This window comes from Elephantulus edwardii, unplaced genomic scaffold (genome assembly GCF_000299155.1).
Source record: "Elephantulus edwardii isolate Elephantulus edwardi_28Jun2011 unplaced genomic scaffold, EleEdw1.0 scaffold00001, whole genome shotgun sequence".
NCBI classification, from domain to species: domain Eukaryota; kingdom Metazoa; phylum Chordata; class Mammalia; order Macroscelidea; family Macroscelididae; genus Elephantulus; species Elephantulus edwardii.
The window spans coordinates 29,218,060-29,242,414 of record NW_006399751.1 but is presented as its reverse complement, the minus strand read 5'-3'; positions in this window follow the sequence as shown (position 1 = coordinate 29,242,414).

The window sequence follows — 24,355 nt, the reverse complement described above, 5'->3', positions numbered from 1 at the left end:
GGTGCAGCAATGAAGGAATGAAAACCCAAAATCCCTGTAAATGTTCATTAAAACTAATAATATTTAATAATAAAAAAAGATAAAGAACCTAAACTAAAATTCCTAGTCATAAAAATATCAAATGACCACATACCCAACTGCCAAGCTTCCTCAGTGTTGAAAAATAAAACATTTATGATCTGGAAAAGAAAAAGAAAAAAAAATATAAATCTCTGTACATGTTTACTAAAACTAATAAAATTTAATAATAATTAAAACAAAAACTTTTCAAGGAAATATCAAACTGCTTGCTATGCATCAGAGAGCTAGACAATGACTAGGGATGATAGAAGGAGAATTGATGCCTTTGAGCTATGGTGCTGGAGAAGAGTATTGAATATACCATGGACTGCTAGGAAAACTAGCAGGTTTGTCCAAGAGAGGGTGAAACCAGGCGGCTTCTTGGAGGCAAGGTTTCTGAGGCTTCATCTGACATACTTTGGACATGTTCCAAGGAGGGACCCATCCTGGGAGAGGGATGTCATGCTTGGAAGGACCGAGGGACAGTACAAGAAAGGAAGATCCTTGATGAGATAGATTGATTCAGTGACTGAGTTAATGGGGACATGTATGTCAGAGACAATAATGTTGGCACAGGATAGAGCAGAGTTTAGAGGTGTTGTACATAGAGTTGCTATGAGTCACAGGTGCCTCCACAGAACATACAACAACAACCTGAGTCAAAAGCTGGATGGTACATAACAAGAACAATTAAAAACAACAACAACAACAACAAACAACCAAAACCCAAACTAACAAACAAATAAAAAACCCAAAAACCAAAAAAGGACAAATCAAACAAATGGGGAAAAAAAATATGAAGTACTCACGTTTCCTAAAACAAAGGACACGGGATTAGAGAGCAAATACAAGAGGAAAAATAAAATTAAAATTCTCCAATTTGAAAAATGTAAGATTTATGTTTCAGAATAATAAAATGCATATAATAACTCAAAGCCAGTAGACATTAAGTAAATGAGCCTTTTTACATAACAGTAAGGATATTGCTAAGTAAATGCTATGTTGGTAAGGTCATCAAAATCTTTAAGAATCTACTACCAGTCATTCAGACACTGAGACTTAGTTCAACAATACATGAGAAACTGAGTTTGCAAACAACTATGTGCCTAAATGTCTAGGCTTTGAATATTTACTCATTTTTAATAACATTTGAACAACATAAGATAATACAGTATTATATTTGAGATCTAATATTCTGATTACCTATCTTATAACTTAGAAACATAAGGATAACTATATGTTTCATTAATAGCATTCGATGGAATACATTCTAGTTGAATTTAGAATTCCTTCCATGTAATTAGCTGCCTCTGAAAACCTGCTAGACAGTCAAGTATGGGTCAGTTCCAACTCTATGGTAAAAATAAAAAAAAGCAAAAAACCCAACCCCCAAAAACAAAAAACAAGAGAAAACAAAACAAATGGTTTTTAAAATCACTGACCACTCCAGAAGGCAGAGTCTTAAACCTTCCAAATATATAGTAATTATCTTCTCACTATCATAGTCACTCTAACTCAATTAAAGAATTTAATGCTTATATAAATAAACATTTCCAATATGGGTAAAAATATGTTCCCCTGGATTAAATGACAATGCTGTCACAAGGCTATTTGTTCTCCTTAAGCCACAAGGTGATTTTAGGTGAAAAGATTGAGCTATGCTTTTCTGTTGAGGTAATTGACCCTGACTATTGGAGTTATGCTTGTCAAAAGGGTAGGAAAGGGCATACTTGAAAAATGAGACATCCTCTGGATTTTACCTTATACTAAAATACTTACTGAAAATGATTGGCAGAGTCTTTAAATTTATTCAAGTAATACAGATATAGGCAAAAATTCATTGAGAAGGAATATTTGAATCATCACAATTTTTAATATCATGATTTATCTATCTCATGCAGTAGATGAAAAATGTGACAATTTTTTTTATCCAAATGGTGATTAATAGACATTAAAACATGCTACTAGGAATTATGATGGTGTAGTCTATAGAGGGCTGTACTTCTAAAGCAAAGGCTTTGCTTCTCTGGTGGGAAGAATCTAATAATCTTTCAATGAGAGGGCAATAGACAGTCTCCTTCCATGCTACTTACACCTTTGAAAACCTGCTGGTGATTAGCTATAAGTCAGAACTGATTCAATAGCAGAGACAGAAAGAGAGAGTCCATATTTACTCCCATTCTATATAATTTATTTACTCATGTCATTTACTTAACAGTTCTTTCTCTTATGAACTTCACACTATTGTATATTTATTGTGTTTAACACTTATATTTAATTTTTCTTTTCATTCTACTGGTTTATGTGAATTTTGGCATGTTATTTGAGGAAGAAACAATCTGTGTCTCAGTCTATATGTATAAATTAGCTTTAAGGATTATTATTCAAATAATATGAGTAGTAGAAAATATCTAGTATATATTTATTGGGTTTATGTTGAAATATATTATTCAGTCTACTACAACTCAGAGCAATCTATGAAAAATAAATAGAAACCTTTCCCTATCCTGAACCATCCTCTAAATCACTTGTGTATAGGACTATCTCCTTGGTTTTTCTCTCTTTTGCTGTTCCTCTATCCAAGCATGATATCCTTCCTCAAGAATTAATGTGTCCTGAAAATATGATCAAAATATGAAAGATGAAGTTTCATCCTTTTGGTCATAAGAAGAATCTTGGTTACCACTCTTCCAAGACAGATGGATTTGTTTGTTTGGTTTTTTTTGAAGTCTGTGATGCTTTCAATACTCTTTACCAATACCCTGAAGTATAAGTTATTCTTCTTTCACATGCACATTCATATTCAACTTTCACATGCACAAGAAGCAACAGAAAATCTATTACTTGGATCAGGTTCATCTTAGTCTTTAAACTGATATCCTTGTTCATTGGCATTTTCAAGAGGTCGCTGATAGATTTGTCCAATGAAACATGCCTTTTGATTTCTTGACACTGCTACCATGGGTGCTTATATTGTTATTGATGTTGCTGATTACTGATGAGTGAAAATTGACTCATAGCTGACTCTCCAATGGATTTTCAGACAGTAAATTGCACAGGATAAGATGACACTACTTTCTTAGGCTGAGCAGCTAGAAGATTCAAACTATGGACTTTTGGGTTAACAGCACAACTCCTTACCAATAAGGTATCAGTGAATCAAATAAAATGAAATCTCTATCTTCTATTATCTTGTCTGTTGATCCAGTTCTGAGGACTTTTGTTTTCTTGATGTTGAGATGTAATCCATATTGAAAAATGTGTAATCTTTTTTTCTTCAGTATGTGCTTAAAATCTTCTTTACTTTCTGCAAATAAGACTGTATCATCTGCATAAAGTATTAATGAGTCTTCTTTCAATCTTGATATCAAACTCTTCTTCACATAGTCTAACTTCTCAAATTATTTCCTTAGCATTGGATAGGTATAGAGAAATTACAAGACTTTGATCAACATCTTTCCTGATTTTAAACCATAGAGTGTCCCTTTATTTTATTTTACTGACTGCTTCTTTTTCTATGCATAAATTTTACGTGAGCACAATTAAATGTTCTGGAATTCTTTTTTCATCTCCATTTTACCCATAATTAAATAATATCCATAGAGTTGAATGCTCTTGTGTAGACAATAAAATTGAGGATTATTTATTACCTTCTTCTTTCAGTCAAGGTACCTTTGACATCTACAATGGTACTCTTCATACCAAACAGCCATTTCTGAATTTGTATTGAATTTCTGTAACTTCTCTGTCAATGTACTGTTCCAGCCATTTTGGAATAGTTATATGGAATATTTTCCTTGCAATAATTACATTATTTTATAACTTCCTTACTCTGTTGGATTCTCTATAATTAGTATGGAAACAAACATGGATCTGTCCCAGTCAGCTAGCCAGGTCGGTGTCTTCCAAATCTCTTGGCACAGGTGAGTGTGCACATCCATGGATGAGTGAAGGGTTTTTGCTACAAAACTTTAATTGGTACTTTATAAATTTATGGAAATTTCTCTTTTCTAATACCTGAGGGCAAATTGAACTTCTTCCTTCAAGCTCTTGACTACATCCTAAAATGGTTCAGTAATGATCAATTCTTTTTAGTACAGTGCCTCTATGTATTTTTTCCATCTTCTTTTTTTACTTTTTTTAAAAAAATTGTGACTTTCATGAAAATGTGCAGAAAGATTAGATGTTCATTCATTCATTTTTGCCCATTTTCCTTCCTCCCCTTCCTTTTCCCCTCCCTCAGTCTACTTTGTAATGCAACTCTTATTCTAAATTGTCACACACATACTGTCCAGTTATAGACTCTCTTCCAACCATCCTGCTCATCAATTGTAGTGTCATGTTCATCATCTATACACTATTCCTATTCACTCTTCAACCTCTCGTGTTAGATCTATTCCATAACACAGGTGTTATGGAACCCAAGTGCCCATCAACAAATGAATAGGTAGAAAAACTATGATATATAGTAGAAAGAAGCTGCACTACAATCCCAAAGACATGCGATTCAAATTCACTGCCTCTGAAAACCCACCTGAGGGTCAGCTCACGGTCAGTTCTGACTCTACACTACACAACAAGAGCAGCACCGTTTATTGTTTTGCTCACAGATTTGTTAAGTATTGCAATTCTAATCATCAGCAAGGACATTTCAAGATCTATTCTGAAGTACAATTCTGTCAGCTATAGGATAATATTCATAAGCACACAAGGAAAATCTATTAGTACAGCGACTCTTCATATACATTGAAGAGTAGTTGCACTCATCAATAAAAAAATGAAGAAATTAAAGATTTCTACAAACTTTTGCAGTCTGAAATTATTGGGTATACAATTAAGATGCATTAATAATAATTGACGACTGGAAAAAAGTGATAAACTAAAAATAAGGGCTGCTAGTTAGAAATTATGGCCTTAGTGACAGACATGAAAGGGATCACATGTAACGTTTTGTTTAATCAATGATATATTATTTACAAATGTTTTTAAAAAGAACATAAATGGCAATTATATACATGAATCTCACCTAATGAACTACATAATTACTACAATTATGGAAAGAGATGATAGAGAAGCTCATTATCAGAGTTTCAATAGAAGTCAGAGACCAACTGTGAAGCAGACCATAATTTCTCACATAAAAGTCCAAACTGAAGATTAAGAAAATTAAAATAAGTCCATAAGAGACAAAATACAACTTTGAGTTTAATTTTATCTGAATTTGAAAACCATCTCAGAATAGATTTGATGTATTGAACACAAAAACTTTCCAGGACAAAGAGAACAAAATGCATAGAGATTTGAGGTTAAAAGCAAAAGGAGAAGAACCATCTATTATTTCTCATGCTGAAAGAACCTGAGGGGAGGGATTGCATAACAATGAAACATTGCTTTTTCTTTTACTTTTCAAAAAGAAAAGTGATAAAGGGGTCGAGGTGGTCAGGGAGAAAAGTGCAACAATGAATGAATGGAAATCCAAAATCTCTGTAAACTTTCATTAAAATCGATTTGTTGTTGTTTGTTGTTTGTTGTTATGTGCTGTCGAGTCGTTTGCGACTCATAGCGACCCTATGAACAACAGCCCTAAACCCTGCTCTATCCTGCGCCAACCGCACTGCCTCTGACACACCCATCCCGATTACCCCAGTCACTGAATCAATCCATCTCGTAGAGAGTCTTCCCCTCCTGCGCCGTCCCTCCACCCTCCCAAACATGATGTCCCTCTCCAAGGACCCGTCCCTCCTGGCAACATGTCCAAAGTATGTCAGACGAAGCCCCAGAATCCTTGCCTCCAAGGAGTAGCTTGGTTTAATCCTATCTAAGATGAATCTGTTTTCCTGGAAGTCCATGGTACATTCAGTACTCTTCTCCAGCACCACAGCTCAAAAGCATCAACTCTCCTTCTGTCCTCCCTAGTCATTGTCCAACTCTCTGATGCATAACAAGCGATTGCAAAGACCATGGCCTGTATCAGCAGACTTTCCCATCACGATACCCTTTTTGATTTCCTGACTGCTGGTGCTGAGATTGTTGAATGTGGAGCCGAGCAAACTGAAGCTGTGAACAATCTCAATCTCTAAACAACTGATGGAAAAAATCAAACGTTCAGTTGTAATATTGAAGGATTCTCTGCCTTCCCAGATGCCTCTTTCTTGAAGTTGGCTGTACAGTCCTGGGGCTTCTCTCTCTCTAAAAGCATATGAACCATTTCATTTTTGCCTCTGAATATAATATCAAGCTAATATATTATACAGAAAGATTAATATTCTCCCTTAACCTTACATTAATTTTAGTCCCTTTCTAAGATAAGAGAGTCTGTTGTTGTTGATGTGCTGTCAAGTCATTTGTGACTCATTGTGAACTTTATACAAGAGCTTTGAAGCCTGCCCTGTCCTGAGCCAGTCTTCCTGATTCCAACAAATCTAACCCCATTGTCCCAGATACTGTGTCAATCTGTCTTTTTAAGGTCTACTCTTCCAATCATGACATCATTCTCCAAGGTACGTGAGATGAAGCTTCAAAATCCTAGCCTCCAAGGAAAAGCTTAATTTTACCCTCTCCAAGACAGACCTATTTGTTTACTTGGCAGTCCATAGTATGTTCAAGACTCTTCTCCAACACCACAACTCTAAGACATTGATTCTTTTTCTGTCATCCTTAGTCATTGTCCAACTCTTCGATGCATAGCAAATAATTGCAAAGACCATGGCCTGGATCAGGCATACCTTAGCCTCTAGACTGACATTGTTTTTCAGTACTCCAGAGAAGTCCCTGGCAGCAGATTTTTCCAATACATTGGATCATAACAAATTATGGTTAATTTTGAGAAGAATAGGAATCCTGGGACACTTGTGCTTATTCAAAACCTATACTTGGACATGGAAGGAGTCCTCAGAGAACTGTTTAAAAGGGATATATGATTATGTATTATTGTCATGACAGGAGTCCAGAATGAAGGCTGCTTAGTGGAGTGGACTTGAGGAGAGGGATTGTATAACAATGAAAGAATTTTTCTTTTACTTTTCAAAGAGAAGAGCGAACTGGGGGGGTGAAGGTGAGGGTTGGGTAGAAAAAAGTACAAAAGTGAATGAATGGAAATCCAAAGTCTCTGTAAAGTTTCATTAAAATTCATAATAATTAAAAAAAGTCCTCAGAACAGAGAAGGAAACACTACATGGTTCAAAATCAAGAAAGGAGTGTGTCAGCAATACCTCTTGTCTCCATACCTTTCCAATCTATTTGCAGAATAGATCATTTGGGAAGCAGGGCTTTTTGAGGAGGAATATGGCATCAGGGTTGGAGGAAGACACATCCACAACCTACATTATATTATACTGAAGACACAACCTTGCTTGCTGAAACTGAGGAGAACCTCAAACACTTGCTGCAGAAGGTCAAGGACTGTAGTCTTCAACAGGGATTGAAGAACATTTTTATGCCCATATTAATGTTTTGATTCCTTCTTCACCTTTATTAGGTTTTCTTGCTATTTTCTGTGGTGAAAGGTTAAAAATGTACTTCTTTTGTGTAACTGGAATCACAGTAAATTGTTAATCTTAACTTTTTCTCTTAAAGGAAGCTCTGCCAGTTTAGTCTGTAGGGACTAGCACTCCTAACCCAAAGACAACATCTCTCTGGATTTCAAATTCACTAGTGGCTCCACTAGAGAAAGAAGATCATGCTTCTCCCACATATTTTGCTGCTTCTAAAACTGCACTGAAGAGTTAGCTATGAATTGATATCCAACTGTTTGATGACAATGAGTTGAGTTGTTTTCTTGAAGCAGAATGATGAGAACGTTCTGCTAGAAGATCGTGTAAATTGTCCTTAAAATAACATGAATTAGTCATCTTGTCCATCCAGACTCTGGGTTAACAAGGATGTTAAAAACTACAGCTCTGCAACCTGTGTTCGTCTCCAATGAAACCTCTCATCAGCCTTCAAGACACAGAGGCAGATTTGAGAAACTGTCCTTACTGTTGTATGTTTCTGTGATGTTGGAAAAGATATCAGTATTTCAAATACCAGGAGGGTCACACTTGGTAGGCAGGTTTTAGCAGGATTTCTAGACCAAGACAGATTTGTGGAATAAAAGGCCTTTGAAAACTCTATGAAAAACAGGAGAATATTGTTGGACATATGCCAGAAGATGAGACACTTAAGTTCAAACGTCCTCAAAAAATGAGAAGAAACATCTACAGATATCCATTAATAATTGGAACATGGGATGTATATAGTATGAATTTAGGAAAATTGGAAGTTGTGAAAAATTAAATGAAGTACATAAAGTTCAGTATCTGAGGTACTAGTGAGTTGGAATGAACTCATATTGGCCATTTTGAAGTAGGCAGTGACAAGAAGTACAATGCCAGGAATGACAATTGAAAAGGAATAAGGTTGCATTTACAGTAAAAAACCAACCAAACAAAACAAAAACATTTCAATATCTATCCTGAAATACAATCTATGAGTGATAGAATAGAACCCACACCAATATAAGGAAGACCTATTCAGACAACTACTACTAAAAACTGACCAACTATATAACCTAGATGCATTAATGATAATTGGAATGAAAAAGGTGGCAACAAAGAAGAAGAAACTGTTGCAAAAGATGGTCTTGGTGACAGAAATTAAATTGGAGATCCAAATATAAAATTATGCACAATGGATGATTTAGTCATTACAATTGCCTTTTCTAAAATACGTAAACAGTTATGATACACAAGGGTATCTAGTCCTGGTGGACTAGAGGAATCAGATTGACTATGGCTATGGAAAGAGTTAGTGAAGAATTTCAAGTCAATCAAAACAAATCCAGCAACTGACTGTGGAACAGAACATCAATTACTCAGTACCAATGTGCAAGTTCAACTGGAAGCTGTGAAAAATGAAAATGAATCCAAAAGAATAAAAATGTAAGCAGAAATGTGAGTTTTTCTACCTGACATAAGAAAGAAAGTAAAGACGAAGTAGAAGAGTCTCTATTTGTTCCCATTTTTTTAAGTTAGCGTGTGGAAGTTATCAAACAATATTCTTAATATCATTTGCTAATAAAAATCTTCCAGAAGTTTATTTTAAAATGGCTGAAAGAATAAATTGGCAGGGAACAGTTGGATGATTCAGAGGAAGCACTGAAATAAAAGATGATAAGTTTCTCGGTCGAAAGCAGAGACTGTCAGAGCTATATTGTGTTTTATTAATTATGCAAAGGATTTTGGCTGTGAGGATCATAAAAAATTATGACTAACATTGAGAATAATGGAAATCACAGAACACTTAATTGTGACCATACAAAACTTACACATAGACCAAGAATCAGTCGTTTGGAAAAAACAAGGAAATAATATAAGGTTTAAAATCATGAATGATGTGTGTCAAGGTTATGTCATTTCTACATACCTATTCAGCACTTTTCTGAGCAAATAAATTGAGAAGCTTGACTATATGAAAAAGAACATCAGATTTAGAAGACTCATTAACAACTTGTATTATGCAAATGATACAAACTTGCTTAGGGAAAATGAAGACTTAAAACAGATAAATTCCTGAAGAAGATAAAAGACTAACAGCCCATGATTTTTATTACATATTGACATGAAAAAAAACCCCTAAAAATAAATTCACCACTGAATAAATAAATAGGCAATATCATGTTAGCTGGAGATTTAACTGATTAAGGACTTCATTGTACTTGGATCTACATCAGCACCCCATGAGAGCAGAAACCCAGAAGTGAAAAGAGGTATTGCACTGGGCAATCTGCTAATGTGTTAGCAAAACCCCATAAAATGCCAGACACAAGGATTTCAGTTTAAAACTAGGGTGACCCTATGAAAGTCATATTATTTTTTAATTACTTCATAAGCATATGAAAGTTGGAGAATTAACAAGGATAATTGAAGAAGAATCAATGGCTTTGAATTGTGGTGTTGGTTAAAAGTATAGAATAGCCAGCTCATGGGCTGCCAAAAGAACAAACAATACTGTTTTGGAGGAATTGTAACCAAGGTGTTCCTTACAGGCAATGATGGCATGACTTCATGGAACATACTTAAGACATATTGTCATGAGGGGTCAGTCTTTGAAGGAAGACATCATGTTGAAAAAGATAAAGGGTTGAAAAAGAGAGGAAGATTCTCAAGGAAATGAATTAACACAGTGACAATAACAATGTCCTGGAGCACATTGGAGCTCATGAGGAAAGTGCTGGAAAGGCAAGATTCAGAATTGTTGTTCACAGGGATGCTGTAAGTTATAGTAAACTCAAGAACACCTAGCAAGAACAATAACACTGTGCCCTCTCCAGTGTATCCACAGTAAAAAGATCAGAAATCTCCTCCCTTAAGATTTTCAGTTCTGAAACTTGCTGTAAGGTCAGTTAGGATTTGATTCCATCTTGATTGTGCTTACTAATATCTTCCCCATTATTTGTATATATCAATATATAATAACCTTCTTTTTAAATTTTTTTTATTATTATTTTTTGCGTGAGTGTACCATCAAATCAGATCTGACTGGTACAGGAGGAGATTGTCCCTCCTTCCCTGGCAGAGCATCTGGTGGCTTCAAACCGTGTGACTCTGGGATTGTAGTTGCAGCTCCTTACCACTAGGCCACCAGAGCTCCCCTTATAATAACCTTCTTGCTACTCATGATAAATATGCATCTGAAGTTGATTTATACTTTTAGTGCTGTTTGTGATAATACTGTTGATAAGATGTGTTGTGTTTGTTTGTTTTCCCTCTCTCCACACCACTGAATTTGTGCACAGAATCTTTGTAAAAAGAATTGAAAGAAACACAAAAGTCCAAATATATTAGCAGTCTCTTTGTGTTCAAATTATAAAGGGCTATAATTTTATTCTGTTTTCTTAAATGAATATTTGACTTTTTTTACTAGAAAGTGATTGAGAAAAATTAATGAATGTATGTGGTGAGTATAAATATATAGCCTCCATTTAAACTGGTTTTTGCTAAACATTACACAATATTGATTTCATTCTTCTAATATTTAGTAAAAAAAAAAAGAAAAAAGTTCAATCAGCACAAACAGTTTTAAAAAAGATATAGAAATTAACACATACAGTATTGCATCTCTAGGGAAACTCAGAAGTACTGGTGTTGCTTTGAGCTACTGAATGTTTTAGCAGAAAAGAGACTGGTGTCTGAGAATAGGGTTGTTGATTATCACAATGATGAGAGATGCCAGTGTGAACTGTCAGGTATAGAGGAAGAACTCCAGCATAGAGAGAAATTTCACTGGTCACTGCAGTAAATGACTGCAATTAGCCAGTCACTATAAATACAGATTGCATGATATTTAAAATCAGTGGGTTGTAGTACACAATCATTATTCAACACAGCAACACTCATTTTAATAATTATTATGGAAAGACTAGAAATGAAGTAGCATAGAAACTTCCAACAGATCCAGATAATTTTAAAAATAGCACTTATTCCTCAAGGCCAGCTGGTTCCATTGGAGATTATAGAATTTAATAATACTCCTGGAAAGATTAAGAGAAAGGTTTAACTCCAGAAACCCAACAGTGTGTTAGCTTCTTCTAATTGCAGGCAAATTTACTCATGCCCAAGATTGGGTCCATAAAAGATAAGATTGAAAGATATTGGGAAAATATAATATTATCATGATACTTTTCATTTCAGATCTCCAAAATATTTTGTCATTTTTTTAATATTGAGAATTTTTAACATTTTAGAGTTGTAAATCTAGGTGTAAAATAATGATATTATTAAGGTAGATTTCATCACTAAAATACAGAAATTTTTTAAACCAAAAATCTTCTTAAAAGTAATTTTATCAGGGGAGCTCTGGTGGCCTAGTGGCAAGAAGCTGCACTGCAATCCCAGAGACGCATGGTTCAAATCCACCAGATGCTCTGCCGGGAAAGGAGGGACAATCTCCTCCTGTACCAGTCAGATCTGATCTGATGGTACACAGACTCACATACACAAAATAATAAAAAAAAAATTTAAAAAATTAATTTTATCAGACAACCAACAAAGGCATATTTTATGAAGCCAAGCATTACTTTTAATATGATATATTTAAGATGTGCACATTGGCTTTATTAATGTATTGTCTTGAAGTTGTGTGTTTTTAAAAAATCTTATTACAATGCTATATCAAGATGAAAGAATGTAAATGACAATAAAGGAAATTTTCAATTCTAATAAAATGAAAGGAAGGTGACGTAGTCCATAGGGAGTTGCCTGCTAACTCAAAGATGCCATCTCTGATGATTCAAATCCATCAACCACTCCTTGGGAGAGAGGAGATGAGCAATCACATAAGATGTGCTATAAAGACTCCAAAAATCCACTACACAGTCAGCTTTAAGTTAGTTCTGCCTCAATGTGTGACTGAAAAATAGAAAACCTGTGAAACCACAATTTTTTAGAAAAAGAAAGCTCAAATATGTTTTCACTAAAAAATGATAAGCCTACACCTTGGCAAAAAAGAAAGAACTTACAGGATCCAAGGAAACAAGGTAGACTGGTGGCTTAGCGGGAAGGAATTGAGCTTCCAGCCCAAAGGCATGCTGTGAGACTCCACCAGTTGCTTTGTGGGAGAAAGGTAGGCAATCTATTCCTATGTGATTAAATTGCCTTGGAAAATTTATTAGAGGGTCAGTTCTGGGTTGTCTCTAACTCTACGGTACTTAACAACACATCAACAGCATATATGGTCAAACCTGTAAGGTTTGGAGGAAGACTCAGCAAATTTTATTCCAGAGGTGACATAATCTTAGTTGCTGAAAGTGAAGAGGCCTTCATATACTTGTTTCGGAAATTCAAAGCTCTCAACATGTAGAAAGCTAAAATCCTCACACCTACACCAATACACAACTTACGTTGTTGTTGTTGTTATGTGTTGTTGAGTCACTTGTGACTCATAGCAATCCTATGTACAAGAACCCTAAACCCTGCTCTATCCTGTGCCTACCTCACTGTCTCCAACACTCCTACTCCCATTATCCCAGTCACTGAATCAATCTATCTCCCTGAGGGTCTTCCTCTCTTATGCTGTCCTCCTACCCTTCCAAACATGATGGCCTCCTCCAAGGACTGGTCCGTCCTTGCAACATAACTTACAGAAGGAGAAAATTTTGAAGTTAACAATGATTACATTTAATTTGGATCCACAATCACTATCTATGGTAACAGCAGTCAAGAAACCAAAATCATATTGCATAGGTATTATCTGGGATTAAGATCTTCAAAGTGTTAAAAAGCAAAGGTATCAGTTTAAAGACAAAAGTGTGGCTGATATAAGCCATGGTCTTTTCAATAACTTTCTACACATCTGAAAGTTGGATAATGAATAAAGATTGCAGAAGAATCATTGTATTAGTGTTGTGATGTTGGAGAAGATTGCTGAACCATCTGCCAAGAGAAAAAGTAAGTCTTGCAGTAAATGCAAACAGGGTTCTGCTTAGAGGCAAGGATGGTGAAACATCATCTCACATATTTTAGGTAACTTTTCAAGAGGTGATAGTCTTTGGGAAAGGAAATCATTCCAGGGAAGTTGAATGGTCACTGCAAAAGAGAAAAATCCTCACCAAGATGTATTAACAGATTGAATAAACAATAAGCTTGAGCCTATCAGAGATTTTGAAGGTGATACACGACAGGGAAAAGTTCACAAGGTTGCCATGAATCATAGTCGACTCAATCGTACATAAAAAACATTAATAATAATAATAATAATAATAATTTTATAATTTTCATAAATATTTAAGAAAAATTATTTTTATATATTAAAGAGGGAAAAATGAATAGTTTTAAAAATGGTCTTTTTTTTCTGTGTCCATCTGTAGACTAGTATAACTAGTAGATAATATGTACTATTAGTGTGTGTGTGTGTATGTTATGTTCTCTTTTTTAATTTAAGATGATAATCTTCTCTAAAAATTTGGAGTGTTATATTGTTCTGTAAAAGTCACAAGTCATGTTTCTGCCTTGATATATAAGCAATGTCTACATGGATTTTCCAGGAGAAATACATTAACTCCATAAATTTTATTCTGGTAAACTCCCCCCCCCCTTATGTGTTCATTGGAAAGGAAAACATAATTCTTCAAACCATGGAAATGAAAATTTAAGAATTATGCACATGTAGTAATTCGTACTTGCATTATAAATTTGTACTATATGACATTTTCATAGTAATAACATTAATACCAAGTTGACTATGTGAAATGAGGTCATTTTTCTCAATATAATTGAATTTCCTTAAACAGATATCACTAATCCTTCCTAATCCTAATCCATCCTAATCCAAATCCTTATCCCTATCCCTATCCTATCCCTATCCCTATCCCTATCCCTATCCCTATCCCTATCCCTATCCCTATCCTTATCCTCATCCTTATCCTTATCATGCTAATGAGAAACCTGTATTTGGACCAGGAGGCAGTCATAGAACAGAGCAGGGAAACACTGCATGGTTCAAAATTGGGAATGGCATACACCAGGGGTGTCCTGTCTCCATACCTTTTCAACCTGTATGTAGAACAGATTATCTGGGAGGCTGGGCTCTATGAGGAGAAGTGTGGCATCAGGATTGGTGGAAGATCTATCAATAATCTGTGTTATGCAGATGATACAACTCTGCTTGGCTGAAACTGAGAGGACCTGAAACACTTGCTGCAAAGGGTCAAGGATTGCAGCCTCCAGTATGGACTGAGGCTCAATGTCAAGAAGACAAAGATTCTCACCACTGGACCAATTTGTAGCATCAGGATGGATGGTGAAGAAATTGAGGTTGTTCACAGCTTTAGTTTACTTGGCTCCACAGTCAACACTCTTGGCCAGGAAATTAAAAGATGTATTGCAATGGGAAAGTCTGCTGTTAGGGACCGATCCAAAGTACTGAAGAGCAATGGTGTCTCTCTGGAGACTTAGGTGCGTCTGATACAGGCCATGGTCTTTGCTATCACTTGTTATGCATCAGAGATTTGGATAATGACTAAGGAGGTTAAAAGGAGAATTTATACCTTTGAGCTGTGCTACTGGAGGAGATTATTGAGGGTTCCATGGACTGCTAGGAAAGCAAACAGATTCATTCTGGAAAGGGTTAAACTGGGCTGCTCCTTGGAGACAAGGATTCTGAGACTCCATTTAACATACTTTGGACATGTTGTAAGGAGGGACCGGTCCTTGGAGAGGGTCATCATGCTAGGTAGGGTGGAGGGACAGCGCAGGAGGGGAAGGTCCTCTATGAGGTGGATTGATTCAGTGACTGGGTAATTGGGATGGGAATGTCAGAGACAGTGAGATTAGCACAGAGCAGAGTAGAGCAACATAACAACAACAACAATCTTATCTTTATCCTGTCCTTATCCTTATCCTCATCCTTATACTTATCCTCATCCCTATCCTTATCCCTATCTTTATCCTTTCCTATCCTTAACCTTTTCCTTATTCCTATCTTTTTTCCCCTTTTGTAGCTGACTTCTATTTTTTATTTTTTTAATTGACATTTTAACAGAAGTTTACAAAGAACTTGGATTCCCATTAATTCGTTGATGCACATTTTCTTCCCTAATCACCCCTCCCCCGTTCGCTTTTCTCTTAAAAAAAAAAAGGATTCTTTCATTGTTGCACAATTTCCTCCCTCCCTCCACTCCCTAGTCCTCATTGCTATGCACCTCTTATTCTGTACTGTTATCATGCAAATAATATCTAATCATATATTCCTTTTAAAGAGTTTTTTCTTCATCTGTTTCAATGTATTGCACATTACACATTGCCTCTTTTCTTAGTTTTTCCCCAGCCCCCATGTCAGTCCTGTTTCACAACTGTGGCATTGTGCAGTATTTGTCCTTTTGTGACTGAGATATTTCACCCAGCATAATGTCCTCCAGGGTCACCCATTTTGTATAATATTTCATGAATTCTTTGTTTTCCAGTGCTGTGTAGTATTCCATTGTGTGAATATACTACAGTTTCTCTATCCATTAGTTTGTTAATGGGCATTTGGGTTGTTGCCATCTCTTTGCTATTGTGAACAACACAGCAATAAGCATAGCTGTGAATATATCTGTTTGAGTGGTAGTTCTGATTTCTTTAGGGTATATTCCCAGTAATGGAATTGCTGGGTCAAATGGTATTTCTAGTCCAACTTCTTGTGAAAGCGCCATACTGCCTTCCATAGTGTTTGCACCATTTTGCACTCCCACCAATAGTGGATAAGGGTTCTAATCTCTCCACAATCTCTCCAGCATCTGTTGTTTGATGCTCTGTTGAACTTTGCTATTGTTACTGGTGTGAGATGATATCCCATAGTTCTTTTGATGACTTCTTCCACTCAGTATGAAGTTTTTGAGGTTTATCCATGTTGTAGCGTGTATCATACAGAACCTCATTTCTTTTTTTTTTAAATTTCTTTATTTTTCATTTCAATGAACATCTACAGAGATTTTGGAATTCCAGTCATTCATTGTTGCACCCCTATCTCCGCCCCCCCCCCAGTTTGCTCCTCTCCTTCAAATGCAAAAGAAAAACTCCCTCATTGGTACGCAATCCCCCACACACATCCCCCAACCCCCAAATATAATCCACTCTGCAACCCTCATTCCGTACTCTTACGATAAACATAATGCTCTAAAATAAAATATTCTCTCCCCCAAAGACTTCAATGCTGTAAACATATTTCATCCAGTTTTTCTCAGTCTTACCCCCACCCCGATGTCAGACTCATTCTACAACAGTGGCATCATATAGCATTTGTCCCTTTGTGATTGAGATACCTCACTCAGCATAATGTCCTCCAGGGTCACCCATTTTGAATAATATTGCATGAGTTCCTTGTTTTTCAATGCAGCATAATATTCCATTGTGCGAATATACCACAGCTTCTCTACCCATTCGTTTGTTGATGGGCATTTGGGTTGTTTCCAACTCCTTGCTATTGTAAACAAAGCCGCAATAAACATGGGCATGCATATATCTACTTGGGTGCCATTTATGGTCTCTTTAGGGTATATTCCCAGTAGTGGAATTGCTGGGTCAAATGTATCTCTATTTGCAACTTTTTGAGAAAGCGCCACATCGCTTTCCACAGTGGTTGCACCATTTTACACTCCCACCAACAGTGAATAAGGGTTCCAGTCTCTCCACAACCTCGCCAGCCTTTGTTGCTTGCTGTTCTGTTAAATTTTCCTAGTCTTACTGGGGTGAGATGATATCTCATAGTTGTCTTGATTTGCTTCTCTCTCAGAGCTAGGGATTTTGAACATTTCTTCATGTGCTTGTTGGCCATCTGAATGTCTTCCTTGGTGAAGTGTCTGTTCATATCCTGTGCCCATTTTTCAATTGGATTATTCACCTTTATCTTGTTGTGGTGCTCAAGTATTTTATAAAATCTAGATATAAGTCCCTTATGTGACATGTCATTACCAAACACTTTTTCCCAGTCTGTGGCTTCCCTTTTTTACCCTGTTAGAGAAGTTTCTGGATGCGCATAGGGATTTGATTCTTAGAAGGTCCCATTCATCTATTTTATCTTCTCCTGATTGTAAATTTTTCAGAATACTTGGAGACTCTTTATGTTGTGGATTAAGACTACTAACGTTCTTCCAAGCTTTTCTTGAATGAAGTTTATAGTCCTTGGTTTTAGTCCTAGTTCCATGATCCACCTTGAGTTGGTTTTTGTATATGGAGTGAGGTGGGGATCTTGTTTAATTCTTCTGCAGATAGATTTCCAATTTTGCCAACACCATTTGTTAAAAAGGCTGTCATTTCCCCACTTGACTGAGTTCATCTCCTTGTCAAAAATCAGTTGACCATAAATAGATGGGCTGATAGAATTAATATCTTAAGTATAGATTGACTTTCTGTTTTGCTTCTTTGCAAATACTCAATATTAAAATTCATATTTGTTGTTAGGTATAATATAGTTGGGTATGACTCCTAGTGACCTTATGAACCACAGATCTGAACTTTATCCTTTCCTGTGCCATCCTCACACCTCCTGGCACACTAATGCCCATTGCAGCAGTTGCTGTGTCAGTCCACCTGGTTGAGGGTCTTCCTCTCCTTTGCTGACTCGCTACCTTTCCTAGTATCATGTCCCTCTCCAAGGAACGGCCCCTCCGAGCAACATGCCTGAAGTATGTGAGGTGAACCCTAATTATCTTTGCCTCCACAAACACTCTGGCAACTTTTCCAAAACATATATGTCATTTAAGTGATCTTTAGGATCACTTCTTATGCAACAGAGAACTGGACAATGAATACGGATGACAGAAGGAGAATTGAGGTGTTTGAGCTGTGGTGCTTAGAGAAGAGCACTGAACATCCATGGATTGTCAAAGGAGCAAATAGATAATCCAAGTATAGAGAAGGGAAAAGATGTTGCATATTTATAGAAATAAAAAATCACAGATATTGAGAACACTGGATTTAGACTTTTTAGAAACTTGACTCAAAAATTCTGACTTCAGTTTTTGTTATTATGTGCCATTGAGTTACTTACATTTCATAGTGACCCTGTGTAAAGCAGCCCTGAAATCTGCTCTATCCTTAGCCAACTTTACTGTCTCTGAAACACCTATCCTCATTACCTCAGTCACTGTACCAATGCATCTCATCAATGGTCTCCCTCTCTTTATCCATCCATCCACAATTCCAAGCATGATACCCCTTTCCAAGGATTGGTCGCTCCTTGCAACATGCTCAAAATATATCAGACAAAGCCTCAGAATCTTTGCCTCCAAGGAGCAGGCTGGTTTCACCTTCTCTAGGATGAACCTATTTGTTCCCCTGGTGGTCTGTGATATATTCAGCACTCTTCCCCGGAACCACAGCTCAAAGGCAAAAGTTCATTCTCTGTCATCTCTAGTTATTGTCCAGCTCTCTATCACTGCATAGCAAGTGATTGCAAAGACCATGGCCTGTATCAGGCTCATCTTACGCTCCAGACTGACATTGTTACTCTTCAGTACTTTGAAGAGGTTTCTAACCTCTTCAATGCAATTCGTCTTTTAATTTCCTGGCTGCTGGTACCAAGAGTGTTGATTGTAGAGCTAAGCAAACTGAAATTTGTAACAATCTCAATCTCTTCATCATTTATCATGATGCTGCTAATAGGCCCAGTGATATGAATCTTTGTTTTCTTGATGTTGAGCTTCAATCAATATTGAAGGCTGAAGTCTTTGACCTTCCGTTAGCCAAATAATTATTATATTTTATGCACCCTAATATGTAAGAAAGACACTAACTCATTGACTTCAAGTGAAAATTGACTTATATTTGAACCTAAATCCTTAACCTTTTCCTTTTTCCTACCTTATAACATCCACATAGAGAGAGAGATCAGCTGGCCCAGTGGACAGAAAGCGATGCTACCAAGCCAAAGGTGGGTGACTTTTAATCCGTGGCCCAAGGGCCTGTCTTTCACTGTTTTTGTTCAGACATTCCTCTAGGTCATATAGCCCTGGTGTACAAGTCGCCGTACAACAGTCACTTGTGGTTGCTGTGAGGCTGAACACTGTAACACTGATGTGTTCATTTTAGACATAGTTTGTAAACGTTTGTATTCAGTCTTCCAAAACATCAGTCACTGAGCACCAACAATTCTCTCCCAACCCTCTACTGAAATGTATACCAGAGAGAGGAGATAAGTACATTGGTCAGCTACTAGCATCAATTGAGACCTAGCATGTTAGGACCTTTACCCTTCCCAAAGGGTTTTCCCCTGGGAAATATAATCCTAGGCAGCACTCCTAGGACCTAGCCTACCCTTGGAAGAAAGCATACTCCCACGCTATGAAACTAAAAGAGCAGGGAAGTTGGGCCACCACAGCTGGGGAAAGGAAGAGATCTCAACTTCATGTCCCTTAAAGGACAACAAGATGAGAAGATTGCCACTAGAAACGACCAATATAGGGTACACGATGATCAATGGGGAGGACTGCCATTAGGAGGCTGAATCAGTGGCAAAACTTAAAGTTCTTAACTTGCCAACATCATCATAAAGTTAAAAAACTGTGAACAACTTATTCAGACACAACCTATCAAAACCAAAATAAGCCTTCTTCTAAAAAAGCAAGCCAGATTGTAAACCCAAAGAATTCCCCGGGAACAGGAACACAGAAGCTATATGTTGAGATGGAATTACATGAAAGTCTACTAAAGAAGTGACAAATGATGGAAGACAGAAATGAAACCATAAATAATGAGGGACAAGAATTAATTACAAAAACTACCATGAGATAGAGTACAACAAATACAGTACTTGAAACAACAGAAATGCTTGAAAATGCAATTCAGGATAGATATCAAGACTAAATAATGGGATTTTTAAATATGCTGGAGGGACAAAAAATCAGATTGAAAAGATAGAACAGTGAAGCAATAAGCTAAAAGGCAAGAATTTCAAAGCAAATGTACTAGAAGGAAGGGAGGGGAAAAAAATAGAGAAAAAAGAATGAAAATAAAGAAAATATTAGAATCATGTGGGAAAACATCAAACAAAACAACATGTGTGAGCAGAATTCCAGAATGGAGAAAGGGAAAAAAGCATTATGAAGACTGTGGAAGAAATAATAGGGGAAAACATATCCAGTATCAAAAAAAATGAGGAAATTTACCTTCCAGAAGCCGAGTGAAATTCAGACTACATTCCAAAAGAAAAACATCATGATATAGCATAGTCAAATTCTCCAAAATAAAAGTAAGGATGAAATAATAAAAACAGTTCAAGAAAAAAGTCCCATAAAAAAAAAGAACAATTAAGATTAAGTTCTGATTTCTCAGCAGAAACTATGGGCAAGAAGACAATGGGATGGCATATTCAGAAGGCAGGAAAAAAGCAATTGACATCCAAAAATCCAGTACTCAGAAAATCTGTTCTTCAATCATGAAGGAGAAATTAGATCATTTGCAGAAAAGCAAAACCTTAAGAAATTCATCAAAACAAGATCATCTGCAAAATCAATACTAAGAAAAGTCCTTCACAAAGGAAAGTGGATGGACCAAATTAACCAACAACAGAAAGATGACAACATCAATAATCTGTTCTCCATCCCTCCATTCTGGAATTCTACTCATGTGTACATTGTTCTGTTTGATGTTATCCCACATGATTCTAATGTTTCCTTTATTTTCCTTTTTGTGTGTGTATATGTGTATTTATGTGTGTGGGAGGGAGATTGGGAAAAATGTCAAACCTCATGAGAACTGGTTTTTGTGGTGTTGATTTTTATGGGGACAGTCTCCTTTTGTGGACTTGGTAAAGGTTATATATGACACTCCCCATATGGCTCTTGATCTTTTCATGAAAACTAGAAATTGACAACTAGAGTATAAAAGACCAAAAATCAACCACATGAAAGACAATAAAACCCTAGTCAAGCACTATTGGTTTATAAAAAATATAAAAATACTTTATAACAGATGAAAACATTGTTGATGTTAGGTCCCATCAAATTAACTATCATCCACCACAACCCTATGAACAAGAGATCTGAAGCCTGTCCTATCTTATGCCCCCCTCAAACTTCCTGACACACTAGAGCCCATGGTAGCGGTTGCTATGTCAATACACCTGTTTGAAGGTCTCCTTTGCCAGCCCTCTGCATTTGCAAGGGTCATATCTCTCTGTATCCTCTCCTAGCAACTTGCCAAAATTTGTGAGGCAAAGTTTTATTATCTTTGCTTCCAAAGAGCACTCTAGCTGCACCCTTTCAAGACTTTTTTGTTTCATTCTTTTGGTAGTCCATGGGATTTTCAGTTCTTTTCTCCAACACCACTGCTCAAACATATCAATTCTTCAGTTATCCTTATTGACAGTCCAGCTCTCAGATGTAGAGCAAGTAATCAGAAAGACCATGGCCTAAATCAGACACATCTTAGTCTTCAGACTGACATCATTACTCCTCAATAATTTAGAGAGATCTCTAACTGCAGATTTTCCCAGTTTAGTACATCTCCTCATTTCCTGACTGCTGATATCAAGGATGTTAATTGTGCATTTATGCAAGAAGCAGTTGTTGACAATTTCAGTCTTTTCTCCTGATGTTGTCTATAGGTCCAGTGATAAGAATTTTTATTTTCTTAACATTGAGATTCCATCTATATTGAAGACTGTATTCTTTGATTTTCTCTAACAAGAGTTTCAAGTCTCCCTCACTCTCAGAAGGCAATATTGTGTCATCTGTATAACACAGGTTATTGATGAGTCTTCCTCTGAGCTGATGTCACAATTTTCTTCATAGAGTACAACTTCTCAAACACTTTGTTCAGCATACATACTGAATAGGGATGGAGAGAAAATACAACCCTTACACACTCTATTCTTCACTTTAAATAATTCAAAATGGATTGAAGTGAAATATCAAGAAGACAAAGATTCTCACCACTGGGCTAATTGGCAGCATCAGTATGGATGGTGAAGAGATTGAGATAGTTAATATATTGTTTTAGTTTTCTTGGCTCCACAGTCAACTCTCTTGATACCACCAGCCAGAAAATCAAGAAACGGATTGTATTGGTGAAGTCAGCTGTGAGGGACCTCTCAAGAGTACTGAAGACCAACGGTGTCAGGCTGGAAGCTAAGGTGAGCCTGATCCAGGCTATGGTCTTCGCAATTACATGCTATGCATCAGAGAGTTGGACAGTAACTAGGAATGATAGAAAGAGAATTGATACCTTTGAGCTGTGGTGTTATAGAAAAAGTTATAGAAAAAAATTACTAAAATTGAAAGAGGTGACATCACAATAAAGCCAGGTGAAATAAATTAATAAAAAAGAATATGTGAAAAGCTATGTTGTTGTGGTTGTTGTTCTGTGCTATTGAGTCACTTGCAACTCATAGTGACCCTATGCACAACAGCTCTGACTGTATACTACCCTGAGCCAACCTTGCTGTCTCTGACATAACCTACTCCCATTACTCCAGTCACTGAACCAATTTATCTCATTGAGGATCTTTCCCTCCTGTACTGTCCCTCTACCCTCCGAAGCATAATGTTCTTCTTTAAAGTCTTGTTCCTCCTTGCAACATGCCCAAAGTATATCAGACAAAACTTCTGAATCCTTGCCTTCAAAGAGGAGCCTGAATCTCTAGTCATTATCCTGTTTTCTGAGGCATAACATGTAATTGAGAAGACCTTGGCCTGTATCAGGTTCACCTTAGTGTCTAGACTGACATCATTGCTCTTCAGTACTCTGGAGCTGTTCCTGACAACCAACTTTCCCAATGCAATTCATCTTTTGATTTCCTGGCTGCTGGTACCAAGAGCCAAGTAAACTAAAGCCGTTAACAAGCTCAATCTCTTCACTGTCCATCATGATACTGTTAATGGGACTAGTGATGAGAATCTGTTTTGGTTTTTTTGGTTTTTGGTTGTTGGGTTGGTTTTTTTTTTTTTATGTTGAGTTTCAATTCATATTGAAGGCTGCAGTCCTTGACCCTCTACAAGTGCTTCAGGTCCTCCTCAGTTTCAGGAGACAAGGCTGTGCCATCTGCATGAACGCAGGTTGTTGATGAGTCTTTCTCCAATCCTGATACTACGTTTTTTCTCATAGAGCCCAGCCTCCTGCATTATCTGTTCTACATATAGGTTGAAAAAGTATGAAGATAGGACACATCCCTGGCATATACCCTTCCCAATTTTAAATCGTGTAGTGTTTCCTTGCTCTGTTCTGAATGACTGCCTCTTGGTCCAAATATAGGTTTTGTATAAGCACAATCCAATATTCTGTGATTCCTATCTTTCTCAGAGTTAGGTCCAAGTACAGGTTTTGTATAAGCACAATTCAGTATTCTGGGATTCCTATTTTTTCTCAGAGTTAGGCATAGTTTATTGTGATCCACACAGTCAGATGCCTTTGCAAAGTCAATGAAACACAAATAGACATTCCCCTAGTGCTCTCAGCTTTCAGCCAAGATCCATTTAATATTAGCTATAATACCCCTAGTACCAGATTTCTTCTAAATCTAGTCTGCACATCTGGAAGTTCTCTGTTGATGTGTTGTTTCAGAAATACTATACTTTGATAAATTTGAAAACTGAGAGGAAATGAACAAATTCCCAAAAACCCATACCCTACCCAGATTGACAGAGACATGTGTAGCACACTTGAACAGATCCATCACAAAAGGGAAAAAAAAGAGCAGAGCAGATCATAAAACAACTCTCCCCTTGAGTAGCAAACGGGGGGGGGGGGCAGGGAGAAAAGTGCAACAATGAATGAAAGGAATTCCAAAATCTCTATAGATGTTCATTGAAATGAAAAATAAATAAATTAATTTTAAAAAAACC